The sequence below is a fragment of the Prosopis cineraria genome, unplaced genomic scaffold (genome assembly GCF_029017545.1).
Source record: "Prosopis cineraria cultivar Desert tree isolate PC_DT_omini unplaced genomic scaffold, ASM2901754v1 PC4, whole genome shotgun sequence".
NCBI lineage: Eukaryota > Viridiplantae > Streptophyta > Magnoliopsida > Fabales > Fabaceae > Prosopis > Prosopis cineraria.
In genome coordinates, this window is record NW_026555335.1 from 31,885,838 (window position 1) to 31,912,443 (window position 26,606).

At 31.0% G+C, this 26,606-nt stretch overlaps 1 long non-coding RNA gene across 2 annotated transcripts; it reads left to right on the forward strand.

Moving 5' to 3' along the window:
- The first annotated feature begins 230 nt into the window (after window positions 1-230).
- Window positions 231-3,482, forward strand: LOC129309843 (uncharacterized). Of its 2 annotated transcripts, XR_008592962.1 has the most exons (4): window positions 231-789; window positions 1,013-1,158; window positions 1,555-1,611; window positions 2,981-3,482. It is a non-coding gene; the product is annotated as an uncharacterized LOC129309843 (long non-coding RNA). The 2 variants fall into 2 exon arrangements; XR_008592961.1 differs by having other exon boundaries at window positions 231-1,158.
- The last annotated feature ends 23,124 nt before the right edge of the window (window positions 3,483-26,606 follow it).

Here is a 26,606-nt window from a genome sequence, read left to right on the forward strand (position 1 = left end):
CATACTTATATTTAAAAAAGATTTTTAAAAAAAGTTAAATCCTTTATAATTAATTATTTATTATACTTATATTTAATTTCAAATATACTTATGTTTTAATATATTTTTATTACTATTTATAATTAATTATATCAAATTTTTAGTAAAATAATATATTTTATCGTAAAACAAATAATTTTTCTTTTTAAAATAGATCTCGCGTCATGCCTTCAACAGAGTTGCGACCCACCTCCTCTCATCAGATCTGTCGTTCCAAGTTCGAAAGCTCTTTTTTGTCACCTGCTACATCTCCCTTCACAGATCTCGTTTGCTACCATTGTTCCTTGCGTTTGACAGCTGCTCAACGCCGCTATGACAATTCCAGATTGCGATTCCATTCAGACTCCCAGCCGTGACGATTCAAATTCTAGTTACTCGCTGATGTGACGATTCCGATCTCGAGTGCGATTTCGTGCATGATTTCTATTCCGATCTGTGGAAGCTTCACCACTCCATCTTTTTGTGTTTCATTTGCGGTTCCCCAATGGTCCTCCTTTCTGGCTTGAGGGGCTACCTCTTTTCTTTTGCTTGTTTACTTTTTTCCTTTCCTGTTTTGGCTTCTTTGGTTTCTAATTTTTGTCTCTTATTTTGCAATTAAATAGCCAAATAGCATTGAACATGTGTCTCTATGCCTTCAATGGAATCTCTAGATACTTGAATTCCCTCTTGGTTGTTGGAAAAACACATAAAAGAAGCCTTAGTGTTTCGATGCTGCATTGCTTAGTTGATAGAAGTATATTTATGGTTGAAGTAAGATCTCCTTTCTTTCTCATCTATGTGGGAGTCTTATATATATATATATATATATAAACTGTGCGCACGAGCATTCTTCTTATATATATATATATATATATATGAGTTTGTGTGTGTGGAAGATATATTCAATATGTCTAGAATTGCTTCTTTGATTCATCCTGCACTTTCCTTGCGCTACTGTAGTCGAAAATAATTATTGGATTTTCTTTTGAACTAGGCTGATTTTATCGACATCGATTTATCATACCAGATAGGAAAAGAAAGCTCTTGGATGCAAAAACATACTGTATAGATTATCATTACTGGCTTGTTGCTATGGATGAGTTAATGTCCAAGGGAAAGCAGAATGCTGACCAAGCTCGGGTCAGAAACTGAAAATTACTTTTCTTTTGGTGTGATTTAATTCGTTTTCTGAGTATCTTGCTTGAGTGATGTGATTTATTTTGGCACTTTGTTATATAGTTCGTGGTTGTTATTATCATTTCTTACATTGTTAAAATTAAGTGGCTTTATTGTGATAAAAGAATGGTGCATATTTTTCTTGCGTAACATTTTAAGTTGGAAATATTTAGAAGATGATCGTGGTAGACAGACATCAAAGCTCTTGCAGAACATTTAGAATATAATTGAATATAATGAATAAGATATTTTTTTATTACAACTTCCACCATTAATTTGATATTCATAGCTTGCCACATATTGTAGGGGGATTTTTTTTACATTATTAGTTTCTTAATTTTCTTTACTTTGTATTATCAGGTGGCTTGACAAGATTATTTTGGTGACCTATATTTCACAATTCCACATTTGTTTGAGGTGAGTCAACATATCAATGACCTTGTTGATTATTTTATTATGCACCTTGTCTTTTTCTCCTTTAATTATGTCAATTGTAGTTAGTTTGCCTATGTGTATTCCTAGATCCGTAAGTTATAAGAAACATCAAGGTCCATGCGATGCAAATATGCAATAGGAAAATCTGGAAAAAATATGTTGTGTGATGAGATATGTACTTGTAATTATTTTAATATTTTAGGACAAACTTGCTCAGATCTATTCATTATTAATATGATAAGTTATGATTTAATTAAATTATTTTTCATTATTTTAAATTTGTGCAAGAACAGAAGTTGCAAATTTCAATTCTTGATGTTGCCTCATTCAAATTTACTGATCCAATAATTTTCATATACTTTACCATTGTTGTGTTAATGTCTTAAGTTCAAAGACATGTGTATTTCTAATAACAATTGTTATGTTTGTAATTTATTTTACAAGTTATTTGTTGTTATAATATTGTTGTGTTTATAATTCAGTTTACAAGTTATTTTTATTATGAAATTATTTAATAATGATGAGACCATCAAATTTTGTGGGTTTTGTGAAATTAATTATTTCAACATTTTTTATTTTTGTTTAAAATACACATACAAGAGTGCTTTTGCGACGCTGCACTCCCGTAGCCATAGTCTATAGGAGCGCTTTCATGATGAGCACTCCTGTAGATCTCAACATTTAATGTTAGGAACTCCTATAGGAGTGTTTTTGGAGAAAGTGCTCCCGTAGGCCAATCTTATAGAAGTGCTTTACAAAATGCTCCTGTAGATACGGGAGTGCCTCAAAAGTGCTCTCATAAGCAAAAAGTAATCGCTCCGAAAGGAATTTTTTTGTAGTACTGTTAGGGACCTCAAAACTCACCGTTTGATTTAAAAGTCAAGTACATTGCACTATTTCAGGGTACGCTTCTCTAGCATCCCCTTGCACCACAAAACTAACTAAATTAAATACAACCAAATTTTAAAAGACTTGAGAGTATTTTAATAAATTTTTAGAATTTACTTATATCCTGATGTGATCCCAAGTGGCAACCCAGTTGAAATCTAATATATCATCCAAGATGACATTCACAATGGCATCCTACCTGGCAGTCAAATCTTAGATGATAGTATATATTGCAACAAAGTCTTAGGTGGTAACCCATATCACCTAGTTACCCAAAGTCACGTCATTCAAGAGAAGAAAGTTCAAGGAAAGATATTTATATATTGGAAGCCCAAATCATTATATTAAAGCCCAATACATAAGCATACACTTAGATGAGGCAAATTGGATCTTAATCTTACTTTAAATCCAAATGCATATTTTATGTCTTATTCTCCTTTTGAGATGAAGGCTTTAATTGAAGGGATAAATGAACAGCATTCAAAGCAAGCTAACAAAGGGCACAGGAAAGTGGTCCTCAAACTTGGAGATTGGATTTGGGTGCATCTCAAGCCTAATTTTCAAATTTGAAGAAGACAAAGTTGCATCCAAAAGACGATGGACCTTTTCAAGTGTTGGAACGAATTAGTAACAATGCCTACAAGATAGACCTCCCTAGTTTCCATGGGAATGTGTTAGCTACATTTAGCATTGCAAATCTTTCTTTATTTGATGCATGTAATTGAAAAATGAATCCTTTTCAAGAAGGAGGGAATGATGGGAATCAAGTGACGAGTTAGAATTTAATATTTAGTACCTTTGATCCGTTACAAAGCATTAGAGGACCAATGATTAGATCCAAAGCTAAGAGGATGAAAGAAGCCCTAAATTCATTAATTAGAGATGTTGCAAATAATCAAAAAGTCTTGAAGATGAATGGAGTTCTAAAAGACTAAAGAAAGACTTTTAGCATATTAGGCTTAACCCAAGACACTTAGACCTATGAGTCCAATTTGCTTACCTTATTTTTATTTTAAATATAAGTTTAGGAAAATTAGTTTATTTTGTTTTAATTTAAATATGGATAAAAAATATCTATTAAGGATATGATCTATCCATTTAAAATCCTAGATTAACTAAGATTGCGTCATTTAGGTTTTTAGAAGTCTATTTAAACAACTAAATCATTTGTATTTTTTATACTTGATTTGAATCTATGGATTGAATTTTTTTTTAATTGTGGGGCTATTTTGATTAGTGTTGTTCTCCATGAGATAACACACCATGGGATTTCATATTATTATGACCTATTATTCAGTTGCCCGTATCATATCCTTTATTTAAAACTTATGTGTAACTTTTCCGTATCATATCCTTTATTTAAAACTTATGTGTAACTTTTCCTTTAAACTTTATCCAATGCTAGAGTGCCAAATCTACTTTATTATTCATTACATTAAGACTATTTATATCTTGACCTCTACCTATATATCCCATTACACCCTTACTATATGAGTTAGTCCCAAACAGCCTGCCACTTCTTATGCATATAGCTAATACGATTAATTAATTAATTAATTAATCAATTAACTAATGTAGCTGTTAGATCTTTGGTGACAAGATAGGAGAGATTAACTTCACTTAGAATTCAAGTAAAGAGTGCCCCCATGAATTGCGGGAAATAAGCAATTAATCTCATTATAAATCCCATTTGGTTTTTCACTTTGACGATTAATAATTTTTACGAGCAAGAAGCAAAATTCAATTCAAATCAGTATGCTTATTTATCTCATCATTATTATATTTCAACTTTTAATCTTTCTCACTTTACTTGGTGCTGCCATTATTATGATTTGATGAAAGTTAAAAGGACAAGCAATAGTGGGTGTAGGTAGCCCCAACACAACGTTGTCTACTTGACTCTTGATTTATTTTTTGGGCCAACCTAAACTATTCATCGCACCTTGTCCATACATGTTCATATATTTATATACTATATTTTCAAGAATAATTTAATTTAATTTTCTTGGTTTTAAATTATCATTAATATAAATTATAAAAGTTGAAGTGTTATATTGTCTAAAATTCAATGGCAAGGGAATTTTGAAAGACAAAGTTACATGAAGAGTGGGAAAACTATCAGCAATGATTCCTATCAACTTAACTATGAAAAGGTCTTTTGGCCAAAGAAAAAATTATAAAAAATCTAGTTACTTACTTTTATATATTTAATATTTTTTTCAAATTAAATCAAAACAAGTTAATTTTAAAATATTAATAATATTCATATTAAGAATTTGTTCTATAATAAGGATAAATAAAATACTCATATATTTTAATTTAATTGAAAATAAATATATTAAATATATAAAGTTAAATTTATAAATTTTTTTCCTATTTACTTTTCGTGAGTCGAATCCCACACCCCATACAAAAATATTTTCAAAAGGGTAATAGACACCCTAAAAAATTTCTAGAATATGTAACACATAATCTTTTAAAATTTGGACAATTTACTTTCTTTCAACCGTGGATTAAAAAAAGTCTCCTGACCTACATAAATGTTGACTAATATTAATAGTAAAATATGATAACATTGCCTCAATTTTAAAAAAACTTATGTTTTAAAAAATAAAATATATGTCATGACAAAAATACACTTCATCCTTACATTGCTCTGCAACGGTGTTGTCATCTTTTGCTTATATATATATAAGGGCTAGGCTCTAAATACAAAAATTAAAAAGGAGGGGATTGAGATCCCAAGCACTCATTATGCACTAAATTCCTACAAGAACATCCTTTGTCATTGGCATTGGGGTGTGAACTAAAGTTAAAAATACAAGCTCAGTCCAGCAATTTAGCCTATTTACCTGCCAAAATTGGCAAGCTAGGCTGGCAAAATGGGGACCCTATTTTTTAAAGAGGTTGGACTTGCCAGCACTCTGAAAATGGGGAAGAGGGTCTCTCCATTTTTTAACTCCTCTATTTCCCTTTATTTTTTCAATCCTCACCATTCATTAATTTTATAATTAAAAAATTATTTAATAAAATAATATGAATGATAAGAATTGAGAGAGTGGAGGGAAAAGAGGGTGAAAAAAAGGGAGAGAACCCTCTCCCCAAAAATGGAGGGCTATACTTGCCAATAACCTGTCTTTTATTTTGTTTTTCTTTAAAAACGATTTTCACTAGCAATTAATATCAAGCATTCGGGTAGGACATTCCTCACGTGTGATGAGATTCTATTAGATTGCCAAAAACGGACAAAGCGGCTAAAAAAGCGCTATCAAGCAAATTCAAAATTCAATATACCAATAACAATATTTTAGAATAATCACTTTCAGCATTATACATGTAAGGAATGGTGTTGGATAAGGTTATATTCAGCAATTTTTTTTTTTAACCTATTCACAGGCATTCTTCTATCAAAAGCAATATTCAAGACACTATATATGAGACACTAAATGTAGACATCTTTTTTAATAATAATTTAAATTTTAATTTATCACCATATGAGATATTAATTTTTTTTTTTTACTAAACCTAGCTCTGTTGCTATATTTAACGATATGGTAAAGATGGAAGATATAATTTTGACGGGTTAGCCTGCTGCCAACTCTCAAAATGCTAGCCCATCACAGACTGATCCGTGTTTGACTGTTTTCGGTACCCCTATTTTCTATATAATTTTTCCATTCTTTTTCTTTCCTTTCCCCTTTCTCTTAATTTTTAATTAGTTTTCCCGACCTCTTTTTATAATTCAGATTCCATACATTTTCTTTTTGAGAGAGTATCAATCAAAGACATCTAAAATGATTTAACGTTTAATAAGTAAATATTAACAATTAACAAGTGAAATTTAAGTTAACACAGGACAATATTATATTTTGATTGTATATATTATTTTATGTAGTTAGTGTGGTTATAACTATTTTATTTTATTATTTTATTTTTTTGATAGATCTCGATATCTCTTTATTTTATTCTCTTATATACTTGATAGATCTTTTTCCCTTGTATAAATATATCCCATGTTAGAATAATAAGATAAATCACTATTTTCACATATTGTGTTATGGTACCAAAGCTAGCTCATTGTTTTCCCTCTTTGCTTTATTTGGTGCTTTTGGAAGCTCATGGCACTCGAATTCATTGTTTTGCCTTCCACCATTACAACTACTCCAAATGCTTTTTACTTGCTGATGGAACTATTCAGTCCTAATCTTTTTCTACCTCTTTGTTGTTCACTTAGGATTAATACAATAAGCTTTTTGCTGTTGTGAAAACCTCTGCACTTACTACTTCATCAACTCCTTCAGCACAAGTTAATCTTCTAATTGTCTTCATTCCACTCCTTCTCTCAATGCATATTTAACACAAGGTATATCTCACTTATTTTCCTCTAAACACCTTTCGTCTGTCTGGATCATTGATAGTGGTGCAACCGATCATATATGTTCTTCTATTTATGTTCAATTACTTGATGATTCTATTGTTTAGGCTCATCACTCTAGAACCATTTACCTTTTCTTTAATTTTTATCTTACTAATGTTTTGTTTATTCCTTAGATTGATTATCATTTGATTTATGTTTCTAAACTCAGTTTTCACATTTACTATTTCTTAATCCTCAATCCTCAATCCCATTCACTATTTCATTCAAGCCCTAGACTTTTAGAAGACAATTGGTATAGCTAAGGTTCAAAACAATCTCTATATTCTTCATGATCATACAAGTAGGTTATCACCTTCAATTTTTGTTGTTACTTTACATTCTAAATATGTACCTTCTTTTTATTTGTGGCATCTTAGGTTAAGGCATGCCTCCTCTACTGCTATTAGTATTCTAGGTCAAAAATCATCTTCAGTTACTTGTAAACCTACCTTAATAAAAGTAGTGATGTTTGCCATTTTTTCAAATACAAAAAATTACCATTTCCTATTAGTGTTTCTCACACTACTCGTCCTCTTGAATTTTTACATGTTGATATCTAAGATCAATTTAATATCACTTTTATTCATGGCCATCATTATTTTTGACTATTGTCAATGATTAATCTCGCTTTACTTGGGTCATTTTGATGAAATTAAAATATAAAACTAGTTTTCGTTTGAAATGCCTCATTCTATTTCTAGAAAATAAAATTTCTTTGGCTGTAAAAATTATTTGCTTAGACAATGGTCTTAAATTCCTTATACATTCTTTCTTTGATTCAAAAGGAATTCTTCATCAAACAACTTGTATTGAAACGCTTGAACAAAACAATGTTATGGAATGTAAACACTAGCATATTTTTAATGTTGCTCTAACTTTATTGTTTCAAAGTCATTTACCATTAACTTATAGTCTTGTGCAATTTTACAGGTTGTTTACATCATTAATCATCTTCCTACTTCTCTTTTGTAACAGCAAACACCTTATAAACTTCTTTATAATGCATTCCCTAATTTTTCTAATTTGTGTCTTTGGTTCTCTTTGTTTTGCTTCTACTTCTGTTTCTCATTGCCCTAAATTTGACCATCATACTAGGAAATGTGTTTTTCTTGGTTTTCACCTTGGCACCAAAGTTTTTATATGTCTTAATTTGCATTCTCACAATATTCTCATTAGTCAGCATGTCATTTTCCATGAGACCAAATTTCCTTTTTCTCCATCTTACAGTTCTTCTACTAATTTTCCTTTTCCACAATCTACACTCCCCTTGATTATCTTGATCATCATTCAATTGTCCTCTACCTCTATTGTTTCCATTATTCTAAATTCTTTAGCTCCTATTTCTCCTACCTCTTCAAATCATTCTTCTACTGATTTCCCTTCTTTGTTGCCTTTACATCACTCTTCTCAGTCCCATAACCCTCCTTCCTACTTGCATGATTATCATTATCCACTCTTACCTCAACACCATCTTCTTCCTTTAGTCTAGATATCTATTATCCTTTATCTTATGTTGTTTCTTATAATCATCTTTCTCCTTCCTATAAACACTTATTATCTCTATTTTTGCTTCCTGTAAACCTAAGACATATGATTAGGCAATGGAATATTCTGAATAAAAGGAAGCTATGTAGGATGAAATTTCTACTCTTGAGCAAAATAATACATGGAGCCCAACTAAACTCCCTGTAATCAAACATCCCATCGGTTGTAAATGGGTGTTTTGAAAGAAGTGTAAGATTAACAATTCTCTTGATAGGTATAATGTCCATTTGGTCACTAAAGGTTATACACAAACTGAGGGGGTTGACTATTTTGACACTTGTTCACCTATAGCTAAGCTAACCACAATTCGTTTAGTTTTGGCCTTAGCAACTGCCAACTCTTAGCTCTTGGAGCAGTTAGATATTAATAATGTCTTCCTTTATGGTGATTAGAATGAGGAGGTCAATATAGCTCTTCCTCTTGGTTTTAATTCTCTATTAACCTATACTATTTGCAAACTTCAAAAGTCTCTTTACGGTTTGAAGTAGGCTAGCCACCAATGGTTTGCTAAGCTTGCAACTACACTTACTTCATATGGTTATCTCTAGTTTAAAGATGATTATTCTTTATTTGTCAAGAAGATTAATTATTCATTTACATTTTTATTGGTTTACGTTGATGACATTATCTTGGTTGATAATTATTCTATTAAAATTGCCAATATTAAAAATCTTCTTAATCAGTCTTTTAAAATCAAGGATTTAGGTCAACTCTGCTATTTTCTTGGTCAACATCCTCTGGTATATCTGTCTAGCAATGGAAATTTGTTTTAGACATTCTTTTTTATTATAGTTATCTTGCTTGCAAACTAGCTTCTACCCCTATAGATAGGTTTGCCAAGCTCTCTAAAGATGATGGTACTCCTATTGATGATCCATCTGCTTATCAACATCTTATTGGTTGTCTCTTCTATTTGACAACTTACCCTAACATTGCTTTGCTGTCCAGCAATTATCTTAGTATCCACGTAGTACTCATTTGCAAGCTACTCATCATATTCTTCATTATCTTAAATACTCTCTAGGCAAGGCTTATTTTTTACTATTGACTCTAATCTCAAATAGAAGGCTTTCCTTGACTCTAATTGGGCTAGTTGTGTTGATTCTCACTACTTTATTATTGGCTTTTTCTTAACAAAGCTTGGGTTTCTTGGTACTTTAAGAAACAATCCACTGTTTCTCATTCCTCTTCTAAGGATGAATATCGAGCTCCTAGTTTTATGACTTGTGAGTTACAGTTGTTGCTATTTTTGTTATAAGACCTTCATATCTCTCATCTATCTTTCTCCTGCATTAGTTTTCTATGATAATTAATTTGCTGTTTATAGTGCCACTAATCCTACTTTTCATAAGCACATTAAGCATATCGAGTTAGATTTTCATCTTGTTCATGATAAGCTTCAAGCTGGCATTATCCATTTTCTTTCTATTCACTCTAAAGATTAAATTATTGACATTTACACTAAGCCTCTTGGAGTTGGTCCCTTCAGTAATCTCTTGTTAAAGCTAAGCATATGTGATATACATTCTCCAGCTTTTAGGAGATAACATAGCACAATATTATATTTTTGATTGCATATATTATTTTATATAATTAGGGTGGTTAAAACTATTTTATTTTATTATTTTATTCTTTGATAAATCTCAATAGATCTTTATTTTTTCCCCTCATATATCTTGATAGATCTTTTTTCCTTATATAAATATATCTCATATTGAAATTAATAAGATAAGTCATTATTTTTACAAGTTGTATTACAAGTCTTAGCAAGTATTTGAGTTGTCCAAGTCTTTGTCACACATTAAATTATTTTAGAGATCATTTCTTGATATTTTCCCTTTCTTTTTCCTGGTGCTATTCCATTTAGATTGACTGCCACTATATGGATTTTCTAGAGTAAGCCTCCACGGCAAAGGATGTAATTTCCACATTTCCTTGTCCTTCATCTTTTGTTTTTAAAGCTCATAATTAAATTAAAAATCTACAAAATAAAATACTACTTACAAAATCATACTTCCAATGCATTCGTGACATGTATGTGTGGATGAAGTAATCTACCATCCACCTACCCTGTGCACTGTTATGACTAAATGACAAATAACAAATTTTACTTTATAAGTTTTTTTAATTACTGAAATTCAAATATTGTAAATATTAATTACTATTTTAATTTAAGTAATGACTACTTTTTTCTAGCAATGACTAAAATAGGATAGTAAATAATAAGTTCTACTCTGCCTTGTTTCTCCTCTTATTTTAAATTAAAAACATTATAATCATTTTATAAGCAGACATTAATGTTGTTTATATCATTTTCCCTATTTAATTTCCTCAACCCCTTGTCCTTGTGATAGAAATATTCTATTTATTATTCAAATTCCATGCATTTTATCTGCAACCTAATCCTTCCTTCAACCAAATTAAGACCCTGTTTGATAAGAAGGATTGAGAGAGTGATATTACATGTAATGACCCTAAAAAAATTAATAAAAAATTAATTAAAAAAATTCTCCCAATTTATAGTTTATTTAAATTAGTTTTATGATAAAAGATGAGTGGTGACTTGGTTAAACTTAAGCTAATAGTTTATTGAAAGGCCCAAAGTTTGAATTCTTTTGAGTAATAGGTTAAATTTTATTTATTTTAAAATTTAGAAAAATTACCAAAGTGCCCATGACTTTTATGTTATTAGAGGAAAGTGATGTGCCTCTGTTGTAATTTTTGTGATTTCCTAGTGATTCAAGCTTTTATTCTCTTCTCTCTTGGTCAGACCATGTGAAAAAGAAGAAAAAAATTTCCCTCTGTTCTTCAAAAATTTTAGAACCAGCGAGTATGAGAGGGAGATTCAGATAACAACTCCTTCGATCTTCATTCTTCTTCTTCCTCCTTCATTGAGACTGAGGCCAGTGACCGTAAGCTTCTTCTTCCTTCCCTTTCTGGCTCGTATTTGGTCTATTTGAGAACCAGAGAAATTTATGTTTGAGAGCTTTGAACACTCGATCCAGTCATCTCTACCCTCTACCGTTTAGCTAGTTGTTGATGAGAGCAAGAGCTCTGCTCGTCGCTGCTGTAATGTTCATTGATAACCACTGTATTGAGGCTCAGATCACAAGACCAGGGTTCCCCTATTTAGTGTCCAAGCTCCCTCCCATTCTCTTTTGTGATATTGGTGATTTAAGGTGAGAAACTTTAGCTATTTACTTCCTTGTTGATGCATGCATACCATTTTGGGTTGAGATTGTGAATTCTCCTCCATTTTTTTTGCAAACCGTGAGTAATGTGCAAGGCTGAAATTTGATTTTTCTTGAGTAATAAAAATTTATATTTACTGAAGGATTTAAATTGGAGAGCTGGATTATTTCAATTATAGATATTAGAAAATTTGGAAAATGAAATTTGAAGAAAAGGAAGTTTGGAATTTGTCAAAGGTCTTATGCTTATAAAGTGTTTCATAAATTTCCCTTAGGAGAGTCTAGCTTGATTTTTATGTTTATGAAGTTTCATTAATTATTGTGAGAAGTATATTTAGTTTGGGTGTTATTAATTCATGAATTTAACTTGTAGGTTGCAAATCAAAAGAATTGGATTATGAATTTGCATGTAACTACTTAAATTCTTGGGGATAGTATGGTTATTTATAATTATTGGATAAAAGATGGAAGGTTAGAAAATTCTATTTGTATGGCTAGAAATAATGTACCTAAAGTGTTTGATGTAAAGCTGAAGAGAAAATTTTATCTCAAGCAAATAGGTTAGTATGGCAAAAGCATTATGTAGGAAATTAGTGACCTGAGTGGTAATATTTGGACATTGTTATTTGTAAATCTAATTGAGTTTTTGCAAGGGAGTTTATTTAAGAAGTCATTGAGGTCTTATTTGAGTTTTGGATTATTGAGAGTTACAAAATTGAAAGGTTATAAAGTGCATTATCATTTTAGAAGTTATACTTGGATGCTTGAAAATTATTGGGCAATAGAATTAAAGGTTTCATATCTTATTGAATGGTTTGGAATGTCGCACATTAAATGTTTGGTAAAAATCCTAAGAAGAAATCTTTATAAATGAATTGTGTTCTTAAAATTTCAAAATTATTATTGTTAACTTTAGTTGAGTGGGTTCTCTCAAAATAGGATCTTGTTGGTATAAAAAATAAAGTCCATTAAAATATTATATATTATAGGATGTTTGGAAGAAGAGAAACTCAAATAGTCATAAGAAATGAGTTTGGAGCCTTAAGGATACTATAGATAAGTGGATAGCGTTCCAACTAATTTTCCAACCAAATTTATCTTTGCTAAAATATCATATTTTTATGTAAATCATTTTAATAACATCAATGTGATTATTGCTTATTATGATACTTAAATTACTTTATTTTGTGAAAATATTTATTAGATTTGATAATTTTAATTAATCAATAAATACAAGTTTAGACTTTGAATATAAGATTTTATTCTATTAAATATTGGATTGATACAGAGAATGATTAATGCAAGTTCAACTTTGAAAATGAAAACTTTATATATATTGCTGATGATTTTCTCGCATGTTTGAAAATGATTTTTAAAGGAGACTTTATACAGAACACTGGTTGTTAATGATAGTTCTGTTAGCCTTTGGCACACCATGGTCAATGACTAACTAGTTTGATTTTTGTGAGCTTTGTTCTCACATTTGTTATTCATGAGTTTCATATTTGTTTTTGTGGCTTCAAGCTGCGTTTGGTTAACATTACCCTCATAGATTGTGTGTTCATGTTTGTTTCGTGGCTTCAGTTGCGTTTGGTTATTTACCCTCGTGAACTGTTTGTCCATGTTTGTTTTTGTGGCATAAGTCATGTTTGGTTAGTTATCCTCATGGACTGTATGTCCACATTTATTAATTGTTCTAATATTTCCTATAATTATGAATTCAATTATTTGATGATTTATATTCCATCGGTTTTTATTTAGTAATTTGTATATAAAAAATTTTATTTCATTTATGTGCTTTCTTGAAATCAAGTGATATTATTATTTGCTATGACAGTTCAGTGATTTGAGATTTTATTTGAAATTTTATAAAGTCATTTTATTATGAAGTTTATTAAATTTTTACAGAAATTATTGTCTCTTTAATTCTTACATAACTATTTCAAACTTTTCATTTTATTTATGTTCTATTGGTTATTGTTGGGACATTATTCACTAAAAAATTATTTTTGGTCTTAGATACCTTAGTTGACGCCGATCCTCCTGTTGATCCATGAGAACTCATAGATGTGCTGGGTAAAGAACTAATCAAAATTTTCCTTTTTATGTAATTATAAATGCTTATGTATTTTATTTTTGGAGAAGTCTGGTTAGGTGCTCCATATATGCTATGTCTAGGGCTTCTATTTTGGTATATATGCTGTCTGTTCATTGGAAGAGCTAAGCTCTTGATTGACATGATATTTTGTGAATATTTTTATATTGTAGAGTTTTAGAAGATGCTATTTACATGCGAGGTTTTGTCGAAATTTTTACAAAATTTTTTAAACTTCATTATAATGACCAATAAAAAAATGTTAAAATTTCAATATAAATTTGATTACATTTTAGAATTGAAATGAGTTTAAGATTAGAGGCTTGCGGAGATGTGTTATATGGTTTACATTTCGTGCTAGTTACCCTCCATTTTTTAAGGTGTGACATTACACCTTTTCATGTTTGGTATGAGGGAATAGAAAATTCAATCCCAATCTCAATTTCAATCTTATCTAGGTGGGATTACTCAATATCACCACCCCTTGGTACTAAAAAATAAAATTTGGGATTGATTATTTTCAAATCAAATTGCCCCTCCTCTCTCCCTCTGCTCAATGTCTTCAAACCAACCAAATTAGACCTTTACCTCAAAAGAGAAGGTTAGAAGGAGGAGATAAAAGATGAGGGAGGAGAACAATCAACAACCCATGCCTAACAAATCATTGTTGCCATCCTTGCCATCATCTACGTCCTCACTATTTTCGGCATCTCATTGTCCTCTATGGGAGGGCATGAGATTTACCAAAAACATTGAGACAAAGAACTACTTTCACAATTCTTTCTCTCCTTGTGGCTTCATTCTTGAATTGCTTGATGAAAAACAAGAAGAGCAACAAGAAGAAAGAAGAGGAAGAAGACAATGAGGAGTGGTGCAAGGTGCCTTCGTGTATGGTTAGAGAGTATAGGCCTTTTTGTATTGTCGTGGTCACTCTTTGGGGAGAAAGAGAGTGATCATTCGAGTTATAGTTATTTTTTTTTATTTCAAGGTGTATAGTAGTCTCTCCATAATTTATGTTTAATTGTAAAATAAAATGAAGGCAATATTCATATGAAATGTAATTTTAAAGCCTTATTCCTAATTCCAATCCTAATGCTTTTAAATTGAGGTCTATATACCAAATAGGGCCTAAGGGTCTAGTTGAGACTTAAATTCAATCAAGAAAATGCCTTTCATCTCCTCAAATATGGCTTTGAACACCATCCGATAAGAACCCAACTTGAGAATACGAATAATTCTAAAGTTCAAGAAAAACCTTTTAGATGCCATACTACCTGGATGGTTGAAGAATCCCTTCAATCTATAGTTAAAGATTCTTAGATTGAAAAAGACTATAAAGAAGGTGCCTCAAAATTTGCTAGCTCTGCCACTCTATGGAACAAAAATGATATAGACAGTGTCACAATAAATAAGAAGAGGATCTGTGAAGTCTTAAAGGAATTGATTACAACAAAAACACTAAAGATAATTATTTCCTTAAAAAACTTGAAAAGTCCTTATGGGAGGATTATAATAAAATTCTTCTTCAAGAGGAACTTCTTTGGTTCTAAAAGTCCATATATAAATGGCTAAAATGGGGAAATAAGAATTCTAAATTCTTTCATACTATTTCTATCATTTGAAAGAAAAGAAACTAGATTCTAGCTCTTCAAGACGAGAGTGGTAATTGGATTCAAGATCACTCTACTCTCAAAAATTAGGCTGCCTCTTACTTTGAACACTTGTTTAGGGAGGATACTCAACCCAAACCAAAGTTGACTATTGGAAGGACTTTTCCTAGTTTAGACTCTACTCAATTGTAGTTAATTCACAGAGATGTTATTGAAGAAGAAGTAAAAAATGCTGCTTTTGATATTAGTGCCTTCAAAGCTCCAAGCCCTAATGGAATAAATGCTGCTATATTCAATGCTGTTAGAGTGATCTTAAAGATAGTATAATTCAAATTGTCAAGAAGGTCTTCATAGATCTTATTGCCATTAGCGAAATCAATGACACCTTCATTACCCATATCCCTAAAAATGAAAGCCCTACTTGCATAAAGGACTTTTGCCCGATATCTCTATACAATGTAAGTTACAAAATAATCACTAAACTCTTCTCTAATAGATTAAGTCATTGCATGAATCATTCGATTGGGGACAATTAATATAGCTTTTTGCAAGGAAGACAAAGTAGTGACAACATCATCATCACCTAAGAGATCATTTACTCTATAAGAAATAAAGGTGGAAAAAGGGTTTCATGACACTCAAGATTAACATTGAAAAAGCTTTTGATAGACTCTCTTAGGAATATATTAATGATACTCTTCGTATTATCAAAATTAATGAGAAATTCAGAAAGCTAATCACGACAGCCATCTCTACTACTTGTGTGAGAGTCCTATGGAATGGGGAACTAACAAATGAATTCACTCTATCTCGTGGCATTAGATAGGGGGACCTTCTTTCACCTTATCTCTTTGTTCCTTGTATTAAATGCTTGAGTCATAGCATACTTAGTAGCATTGATAAAAAAGATTGGAAGCCCATTAGCCTAACAATTAAGGATCCTCCTATCTCTCATCTTTTTTTTTACTGATGACTTATTCCTTTTTGTAAAATCTTCTCTTAATCAAGCAAGGATCATCCAACAGTATCTTTTTAACTTCTACAAAGCTTTAGGATAGAAAGTTAATAATACCAAATCCAAGCTTTTTGCTCTAAAAATGTTAATATCAATAGAGTCATTCAGATTAGCAAAGAATTAGGAATTCCCTTGACTGGAAATCTTGAGAAATGCTTAGGGATTCCTATTATCCACGAAAGAGTTTCTAAACTTACCTTTGCTCCATTATTTGATAAAATTAACTCTCATCTTTTCAACTAGAGGAGTCGTTATCTCAACACAGCTAGGAAACCTATTCTTATAAAATTGATCCTTTCCTCTATTCCTAGCTATGCATTGCAAACCATGCTTTTACCTGATAATGTCCTGGCTGATATGGAAGCCTACTCTCATAATTTCCTTTAAGATTCTATTGATGGTACTAAAAAGCCTCACCTCTTATCTTGGGAGTATATCACTAATGATAGTAATCATAGTGGCCTTAACTTCAAAAAGCTTAAAAGTCAGAACAAGGCCTATATTATGAAACTTTGCTGGGGAATTATTACGAAACCTATTTGTCTTTAGGTTCATGTTTTGTGTGATAAATATAAATGCAATAACGCTATCGTTCCCATGATTTACAAAACTAACTCTTGTTCTTACATATGGTCTAGTATGTATATGTAGAGTTTGGGGCTAGTTTATAACTCATGTTGGCTAGAAGGTAGGAAAGGGGGATCAAATATTATTTTAGTCTAATGAATTGTGCCCCTTCTTAAACCCTTATAGAGTACACATCTCTTAATGTAGATTCTATACTCCATGTGAAATTATTTGATTTTTGTTCTGCTATAAGTACCTGAAAGGTTGCCCAACTTCATAGATATCTACATCAAGATATTATTAAACATATCACTATTGTCCAACCTTATAATCTTAACATAGATGATGATATTATATGTTGGAGACCTTCTAATGATGGTAGTTTCTCTATCAAATCAACTTACAAGGAAATTGAAAATCACTGCGATGATACCAACTCAAAGATTTAGTCTAAGATTTGAAAATGGCCATCCTATGAGAAGATCCAAACCTTCCTTTAGAAAACTGCTTGGGATCACATTTAACCTAAATTCACTTGCTCTAATGAAGGCAATCCTCATCTTAGGACATGCCCCTTTGGTTGCAACTCTTTAGACTCAACCATTCATATATTAAGAGATTGTAAGAAATCTAGAGAAGTTTGGTTAAAATTATTAAAACAATCTAAAATTAACATATTCTTTTCTCTCCCTTTACCTGATTGGATGATTTGGAATGTTGAAAATGATGAGGGTAATGCATGTGCAAGAAAGACCTCTTAGCAGAGACTCTTTGGCCATATGTGCTGTAACATTTAGAAAGAAAGATAAAAAAATATCTATTCTAAAGAAGACATTCATCACAGGATATTCTTGTTGATCAATATCTCCAATCTAAAATCTACATTTTGACTCAAAAGGGTGATACAAGTAAGGCTAAAATGGCTCTAACTAAGGAAGGATGGGTTGGGTTAGATACAGATGGCTTCATCAAGATCCACAGTGCAACTTCTTATGGCGGTCTCATCTAGGACAAACAAGAAAATTGGATCAAAGGCTTCTCTAAATATCTAAGATATTATCCAAGTACGATAGCTGAACTTATGGACATCTTGAAAGGATTTAACATCTGTTGGGTTGAAAAGTTTGACAAAGTTAATGTCTCTACTCTGACTCTACTGAAACTCTTTCGTTAATTTGTAATGAGTTCTCAACTAATCATCCACTCTCTGCTACCATCAACAAAATTAGAGATCTTATTATGTGAGACTAGACTATAACCTTCGACCACGTCTTTAGAGATCTTCTTATTTTTGATACTGTGCCTCTTGGTTGTAGAAATTTTTTGTACATTGACATGACTCAACATATTGGTTAGCACAATTTATCCGTAGCCTTTCATTCCAAAAAAAATTACTTTTGTCTTTTTCACCTTTAGTTTGAAATTCATAATTAAACTAAAAATCTACATGATATAGTAATACTTACAATTACAATTACAAAGTCACGATTCCAATGCACTCTCGTGACATATACCATGCGTGGATGAGGTAACCTGTCATCCCACTCTACATACTTTAACGTACAGTTGTCATTCCTTATTTTGCTTCTCGAAATACTTTGTTTTGTTTGGATCAAACTTCAATGACAAGAAACATTCTATTCAAAGGGAAAAATTCCAAATTCAAGAAAAAAAAAGAAAAAGAAAGAAAGAAAGATGATGTCAATTCATAATATCAAAGTCTAGGATAATTTGTCCAATTAAACCAATAAATGTTAAATTAATTTTTAATTGATTTAATAAAATATTTTGTTTATAACCAATTTAAGCATAGGTTAACTATAATTTTGACTATTACTTTTAAACCAATATCTTGATTAATTCATTGATCCCGTTTATAATACTTTTTGCTTATTTTCACCATGTCGTGAACAAGATAAAGGCATGATGTACTTCCCACTTTAAGATCCTTCACTTGTCTAAACTATAAAGTAGAATAAGAATGAGGAGAAGAGATTTGGAGTGCCTGCTACTTTTTCTATCATTCTTTTAAATTCTAATGCTCAAAATTTAGGTCTTTTATTTTATTTAATGGTCCAAGAAATTTTATTTAATTCTCTTAAATGAAGAGTTAGAATTTGAAGTATGAGAGAGAATAGTAAAGAGAGAAGCTGGCATTGCCCAAATTAGAGAAGGAGACAATTAGCCCCGTGAGAATAAGGCATTAAGCAACATTGTCCCATTCTTTGACATTTTAACATATTTTCATAATTCGTCGTCTTCTATTTTAGTTTGTATTTAATATGATTTATCATAAATGGAACCAAAGATTTTTTGGAGAAAATTACCCAAAGGGATTTTAATTTTTCTCTATTAATATAAAATATATATTAATTTAATTATCGATTGGTTTCATATATAAATCGTGTAATGACAAAAATTCTATAACTTCATTGTCAAAGTAAAAAATCTTATAAATTCATTTTAAACCGCACTACCTAACTTAACCACAATCAATTCCCTACTCCATTTATAAGTCCTCAAGACAAATATTTGGATGTTGTAATATTTAACCTAGAAACCTTGAAGTAAAGCAAGTATGATCTAGATGTTATTATTGAATAGACAATTTGCAGGTAATGCCAATTAAGACCCAAATTACCTTGCTAAGTTCATTGAGGTTTGCAAAAACTTAAAGCAAAATGGGGTTTATAAGATTGCAGTTATTTCCAATATCTTTAAAAACTATGGCATGGCCCACTTCTCTTTCAAACTTTCTGTTGTGACATGGGATGATTTGGTTGCAAGATTCATTCCATGAGGGAAACTTCTCACTCTTGAACAATAACCTATGGAGCTTTCTATGAGGCTTGTGAGACAAGGATAGGTGGAGTTATCCCAATCATAAGTAAAAGAAGTTTTTATTCGAATGATGTGATAGTGGTGGATGCAATATTGGCAAGTTGAAGGTTAATGATTTGTACAACCTACATAAAGGCATTGATTCAAGCACAATGTAAAACATTTAGGAATTAAGATAGAAGACATAAGAGGAGTAAGCCATGTAAGATTTTGTTGTGCTCCTCTCATGGGCACATGTTTAATTGTCTTAAATATTTTTATTTAGGCTTAAGGCCTTATTTCTATAAAAGGTTACTGAATTGTATGACCCCACTAGACTGTCTAAGCCCATATGTGTAACTTGACTATTTTGGTATCCCAAATGTTGAGCTCTCATATTGTAAAATTTGTTAAGCATACATAATATTTTGGTTGAGGTGTTACACAATTCATATATTATAGGACTCTAGCATATTGATTTACTTTTAAGCACGTTGATTTATAATGATGAAATTGGCGTGCATTATAATTTGGCATAGTGTTCTTGAGTGCAGTTTGTTTATTTTGATATCTTACAGGACTTTAGTACATTGTGAAATTTTGTTATCCAAGAGGTAACAACACAATTTCCACTACTAAAAAAATATTATTTGAAGCACTTATTTTTTTAATCTACAAGAACGCTTCGATGTGCTTCTAAGTCAAAGCACCTCGAGTGTCTCATAAGCTTTCCCAAGTTGAGTTGGCGGAAGCCTACGAGAGCCATAGGCTATCTATGAGAGAGCTTGTAAGCCTTTTTTTTTTAATTTTAAATTTTAGGTACATTCCTCCTGCCACTTCTTAACAAATAATCCAATAACATAAAACTCTAATCCAGCAACAATTCAACAATATTACGAACTTGTAATTATTCAATCAAAGAACTTGCAAAACAAACTTGCATCATTTTTAACTTATCTACTCTAAGCAAATCAAATTTTTAGTATTTTTCTAACACTAGGAGTTACCTCTCACAAACAACTAATTACATATTTTGACCACTCCTCAATTATATCTTTAATTTGCTCTATGGAAAAATTCAAGTACCTTACTCCCATAAAATACTACAAGATAAAGCAATATATAATTAATTATATTTTTTATATATAATACATGAATTTAATCTTAAAACACTTGCATTCTAAGAAATAATTAACTCCTGTTGTGTAATTACATCTCTCATATACTTCATTACATAGTAATCACACTTCCAACATTTTAGTTTTGTGGGTACCTATAAAAATAATAAAAGAAGTCATGGTCATGTTAGAAACAAAATTCAAATAATTAACATGTCATCATAAGTAAACCAAGGCGAGGGACAAAGTTATATATAATACTAATCTGCATAAATCTAGCGAAAATCTGATAGAGTTTCTCAACTTGGACATTCCAAAAATTCAACAACAATGTAGAACAACATAATAAAAAATTTTAAATATCAATCAAACAATCATCTAGATACATACTAAATTGCTTTATTAAGAAAATACAAACCTCTATTATGTTCCACATATAATAATCAGTAAGATCAAGCTTTCTGATATTTGAAGGAAGAACTTCAACACCTTAATAACATGCCACGACCCTAACAAAATAAAGTATACTAACTAAAATTATACTTAATTGTTACACTAGACATGTATAAAGAATACATAACATATCCGAATACTTACTGATTATATAAATTCCTCATAGATCTGTAACTATCAAGTTGACTATTTTTAAATGAGTCAAGATAATAATTTGCAAGGAGATACAAATAAGCATCCAATATTCTCATAAAAGATAAAATATTGCATCAAATCAAATGCAACTAAATTTAAATATAGAGAATGATAACAACTTGCCTCGTGCATCAATAATTCTTTATAAGATTGACCCGCATGCACTTGCATGTGTAGTTGCATTAATGAATAAAATTTTCATCATCAATAAGCTCGGCATCACAAAAGTATCATAAAAATACTTGAAATGAAAGAATGGAAACAATCACTACCAATATTAAATAAATACTTCAACAAATAATAAAGCTTAGAGAATATCATTGATATTCTGTCACTAATCTTTCGACAATCACATCTCCATAAATCCCCTCTTCAAATTTTATTTCACATGTGTCCTCATTTTTAAATGTTTTCCACAAATTATCACGTTAAGTGCATTTTAATGAGAATATTTCATCTAAGTAGATTCTATATGGGGCTTTTTTGTCTTAGTCACAGAGGTGGATTCTTTTTATAGATTTCCTTTCAACTTGGTTGACTTCTTTACCATTTCTTTTAATTTTAAGGACTGCAGAATATAAAATTAATTAGTAAGATCAATATTAATTATGAATGATTTTGAAGAAGTCAATTATAAGACATGTAACTTAGCTTAATGAGCCTAGTAAGCCAAGCCACCATACTGCCAACAACATCAAAAACCATGAAGATGTCCTCATCGACTAATTGCACTAGTTACTCAACATCATTCTCTAGTGGTATATTTATAACGACCTTTAAGTGATTAGCAGGCATCAATCAAATGTGTAAAGTATTACTATTATCATTGTACACATGTTTGAGTGCTGCAACATGATAATGTGGTGATTCTAATTACAATTGACTTTATGACTCACCCTAAAAAAATCCATAAATTAATATATTAAGAAAATATGAAAAATAATTTATAAATAAGGAGATAATAATATATAAATGGAAATAATGTTGGGAAATCTTCTTCAAAATGGAATGTGCAGCTATTTTTCCTGCTAGGATTGACTCTTGGCACATTTGTTGCCCCAACCATTTGTTCAAATTTCTTTTGCGTTTGCTCTGGATATTCCCCCCCCCCCCCAATTCTAGCCTCCATCTCTTCCATGCTTTCAACCATCTTTGCCATGAAGTCTTGTTCAGTAAAATATGGCTTAAATCTTGGTAATAAATGTGCCTGATGTCAACCCTAGCAGGAATCATTTTCTAAAGAAGATTTTTCTCAAGATTTGAATTATTATCTCTTTATTCATAAATTATGTCTCACATTTTCCTAATGCATTAATTTATGGATTTTTTACAGTATGTCACAATATCAATTGTAGTTAAAATCACTACATCATCGCGTTATGGCACTCAAATATGTGTACAACGGTAACAGTAATACTATCACGATAATAGAATCACTTGGCATTGAAGCAAGGAGTGCCCCAAAAATTGCGGGCAATGAGCAATTAATCTCATTCCAAATCCCATTTGGCTTCTCTCTTTGAATTTGAAGATTGAACTGTCAAACCTTTGCTTACTTTGTGGGGAATCTCAGCTGTTTTCGGCCACCGGATTCAACATTACAAGTACAAATAGGATGATACTTAAGAGCAGGGAAACTTAAAATCAAATCATAATGCTTTTTTATTCCATCATTATTATTCAACTTTTAATACTCTTTCTCGCTTTATTCGGCGCTGCAATTATTATGATTTTGATGACAGTAAGAAGAGAAGCATTAATGGGTGTAGGTAGCCCCAACACAACTTTGCCCATTTGACTTGATCACACATTTCCCACATATATATAAGTTCATATATATTTATACTATATTTTCAAGGATATTTAAATTTAATCTTATTGGTTCAAATTATATATTGTAATTATTATTACTTTAAGTTATAAATTTTTTTGAAATGTTATCAATAGGAATTAGATCTAGTCAAAGAGATTAGTCCCTTCCAACATGATGAACAAAAGTTTTAAATCTTTGTTGAGAAAAGTTCATATATTTTAATATTTAACTATATCTTAAATAAAATCACCTCCAATTTCATTAACACGGGATGAGGTATTACTTTTGAAAAAGGGGCGTGAAGAAAGGCAAACCAATGCCGTAATCTTCGTGAGGGGTTAGTCACCAACTATGAGCAATGGTCTAATATTAATCATTAAGTTCTCCTTAATCATGAACTTAGTCATTTAGGTGACAACTTAATTAATTAATTAATTTGGCCTTAAGATTTTTTTTCTTGCACTAACTCACTTTTACGAGTCCAATCCCGCTACATATACCTGTCCATAAAGGACCACAAAAGTTCTTTTAATTTTTTGGAAAATTACCATATATTAAAATTAAGTATAAACAGTGACCTCAATTATTGAAAATTACCGCTAAGAATTTTAATTCATTTCTTAAAAAAGAAAAATAATTTTCACGATGAATATGCTCTTACTCCTCTCCTTATCGTTTTTTTTTTTTATGTAAAAAATTGGTGAGTTAAGTATCAAATGCTTATAGAATTCAAAGAATCCCTGATGGGCTCAAGCCCGGAAAAACCCGCTTTCACTTTTGAGGCCGTTATTTGCAGAACCCAACTCTGATATGCATGGGCTCAAAGCCAGCCTGAGAGCTTTAAGACCTTTTTTTTTAATTTTTTAAATTAAATATATAAAAATAAAATGAATTATAAAAAATATGTTAAATATCTACAAATTAAAATATAAAATCATTGTTCAATTTCCCAAAATCAAAATCAAATAAAGTTATACAAACTAAACAAGTGTTCTCTAAATATTAATAAAACAATAACACAAATATTAGAAGAATCATCATGATGATCAATCATTATCATCTTTAATATCCATCATGAGTTGGATTTTCACTTACAAAAATAACAAGATTTCCTCTCTATTTAGGCTAGAATTTTCTTTTTTATGTTTAAAATACTTTTTCATATTTGAATTCTCACCCTCCTTGTTTATTCCATATTAATAATTTTTTTATATAAAAAAATATAAACATGCCAGCCCTTCACCTTAAAGGCTTGTATGTTTATTTTTTAGGGTTAGAGTATAATTTTGCCTCTAAACTATTTTCGAAGGAGTAATGTTGCTCTTAAACTTTTACTCGTAGCAATATTCCCCTAAAGTAATGAAACGAGAGCAATGTCCCCCTCACCATCAAACACACTATAACATCCATTAATAGAAGCACATGTGGCAGTGAGTTATTACTTCAGTTAAGGATGTGGTAATAGGTAGATGAGTGATTAAAAGTCATTGTTGGTTATTTTTGTAGTAGAGGAAGGGCTTGTTTGTGATTTGTAGTAGACAGCGTGGAGACCTAAAGTTTCAACAGCAAGCAACTTGAATAAGTGATTCTGCTTCATCATCAACAAGTAAGAGTAGAAGGAGGAGGTTTTTTTTTTCAAGCAAGGACATAGAGAGGTAATATATGAAGGTCAACTAAAGTTGTGTCATTGTGGAATGGAGGCTACAAGGTGGACTTCTTGGACTAAGAGTAATCCTGAGCAACACTTCTATGGTTTTCAAAAATATTATTAGGTACGTTTTTTCTTTTGAAGTATTGATGGTTCTCTTCTTTGGTCTAAAAAGGTATGCGATCATGTTTGGCATGATAGGGAGATGGCTATGGTTTCTTTGCATGCCATGACAATGATTTAGGATAAAGGTCGAAGATTGTTATTAATGAGCTGGTGGGTCACATTAAGAGATTGTATATAGAGAATGAGATGTTGAGTCAAAGAATAAAGATTGAAGCCTTCAGTGCAGAGCTTGATTACATTTACAAAGAGTTAAAGTATATGAAGTTTGAACAAAGAAGGAAGAAAATGGATCTAGTAGACAAGAGGAAGAAGCTTAAGATAGCTATCATAGTGCTGTTGTTTTCTTAGGTTTTCTTTTTTGTTATGTAAATGAACTAAGTGGTCTGCCACAAAGAATGTATTAGTAGGATTTTTATTTGGGAATTAATAGCATTTTCCTTTGGTAAATGAACAAGTTATCTTTGTTCTTGCTAAGTTTGAATAATGCCATTCACAAAGAATTAGTGCTCAAAAAATGAAAAATGGTTCCTTGATTAAGAAATGAAATTATTCCTCTGGATAAGAGCAAATGGTATTTGTTAGTTTGCTTGATCATTACTTTCAATAAAAGCAAATGCAAAAAAAAAAAAACATGAGTAAGGACATAAGAGCTATTCAAATCTATTTTGAATTCACAAAAGCTACAAAGCCACAAAACTAACCCTACTTGAACAAATATAAGAGCTAAACAACTTAGACTATCATTACATGAATAAGAAACAATACATTGATATGTATGTCAATAGTACCCAAACTAACACCAAATATCATAATTACAAAATACCATGACCACAAAAGTTTCAAAATAACAAGAAGAACCCCCAAAATACAAAATGCTATGGCCTCAAGTTTCATCTAAATGTGTCCTTTCCTTGACTTTATCTTTTCCAACCCAATCCTCTTCTACCTGAGAGCCTCAAGCCATGGCCCAGAGATACTACTATGGCCTTGCCATCGAAGTCTAGGTGGTTTGAAAGGAAGGTTGGATGGCATTGACACACTCAAACCATCCCTACCGAAAGTAATCTTCCTAGTTACAGCTTGTCAAGTATTGGTTTGGGCTGTGATCTTCCTAATCTTCTTCTCATTGGGAATAGAAATCTAGTTTTTAGGTCTTTATAGTACACCATATATTCTTTAGCCGTTCCCTCCTCAAACACAACCTAAGATGGAAGTCCAGGATATAAACACATATATAATATAAGTCAGAAAGCAATAGTACAGGTTCATCTAACTATAATATAACTCACAAAATAAAACTTGCATTGTATACAGTCCCTCTCGTGATTTCATCTATTATAATGCCCATTCCAACGTTAGTTTGAGGTCTATAAATTGTCCTACTCTGAAGACTTAATGCAGGTTCAGTAATTACTTGGCTTTCTTGGGTAAGGATGACATTATCAGTTGGTGCAAAAGTGTTTGGTTCAGGAGTTT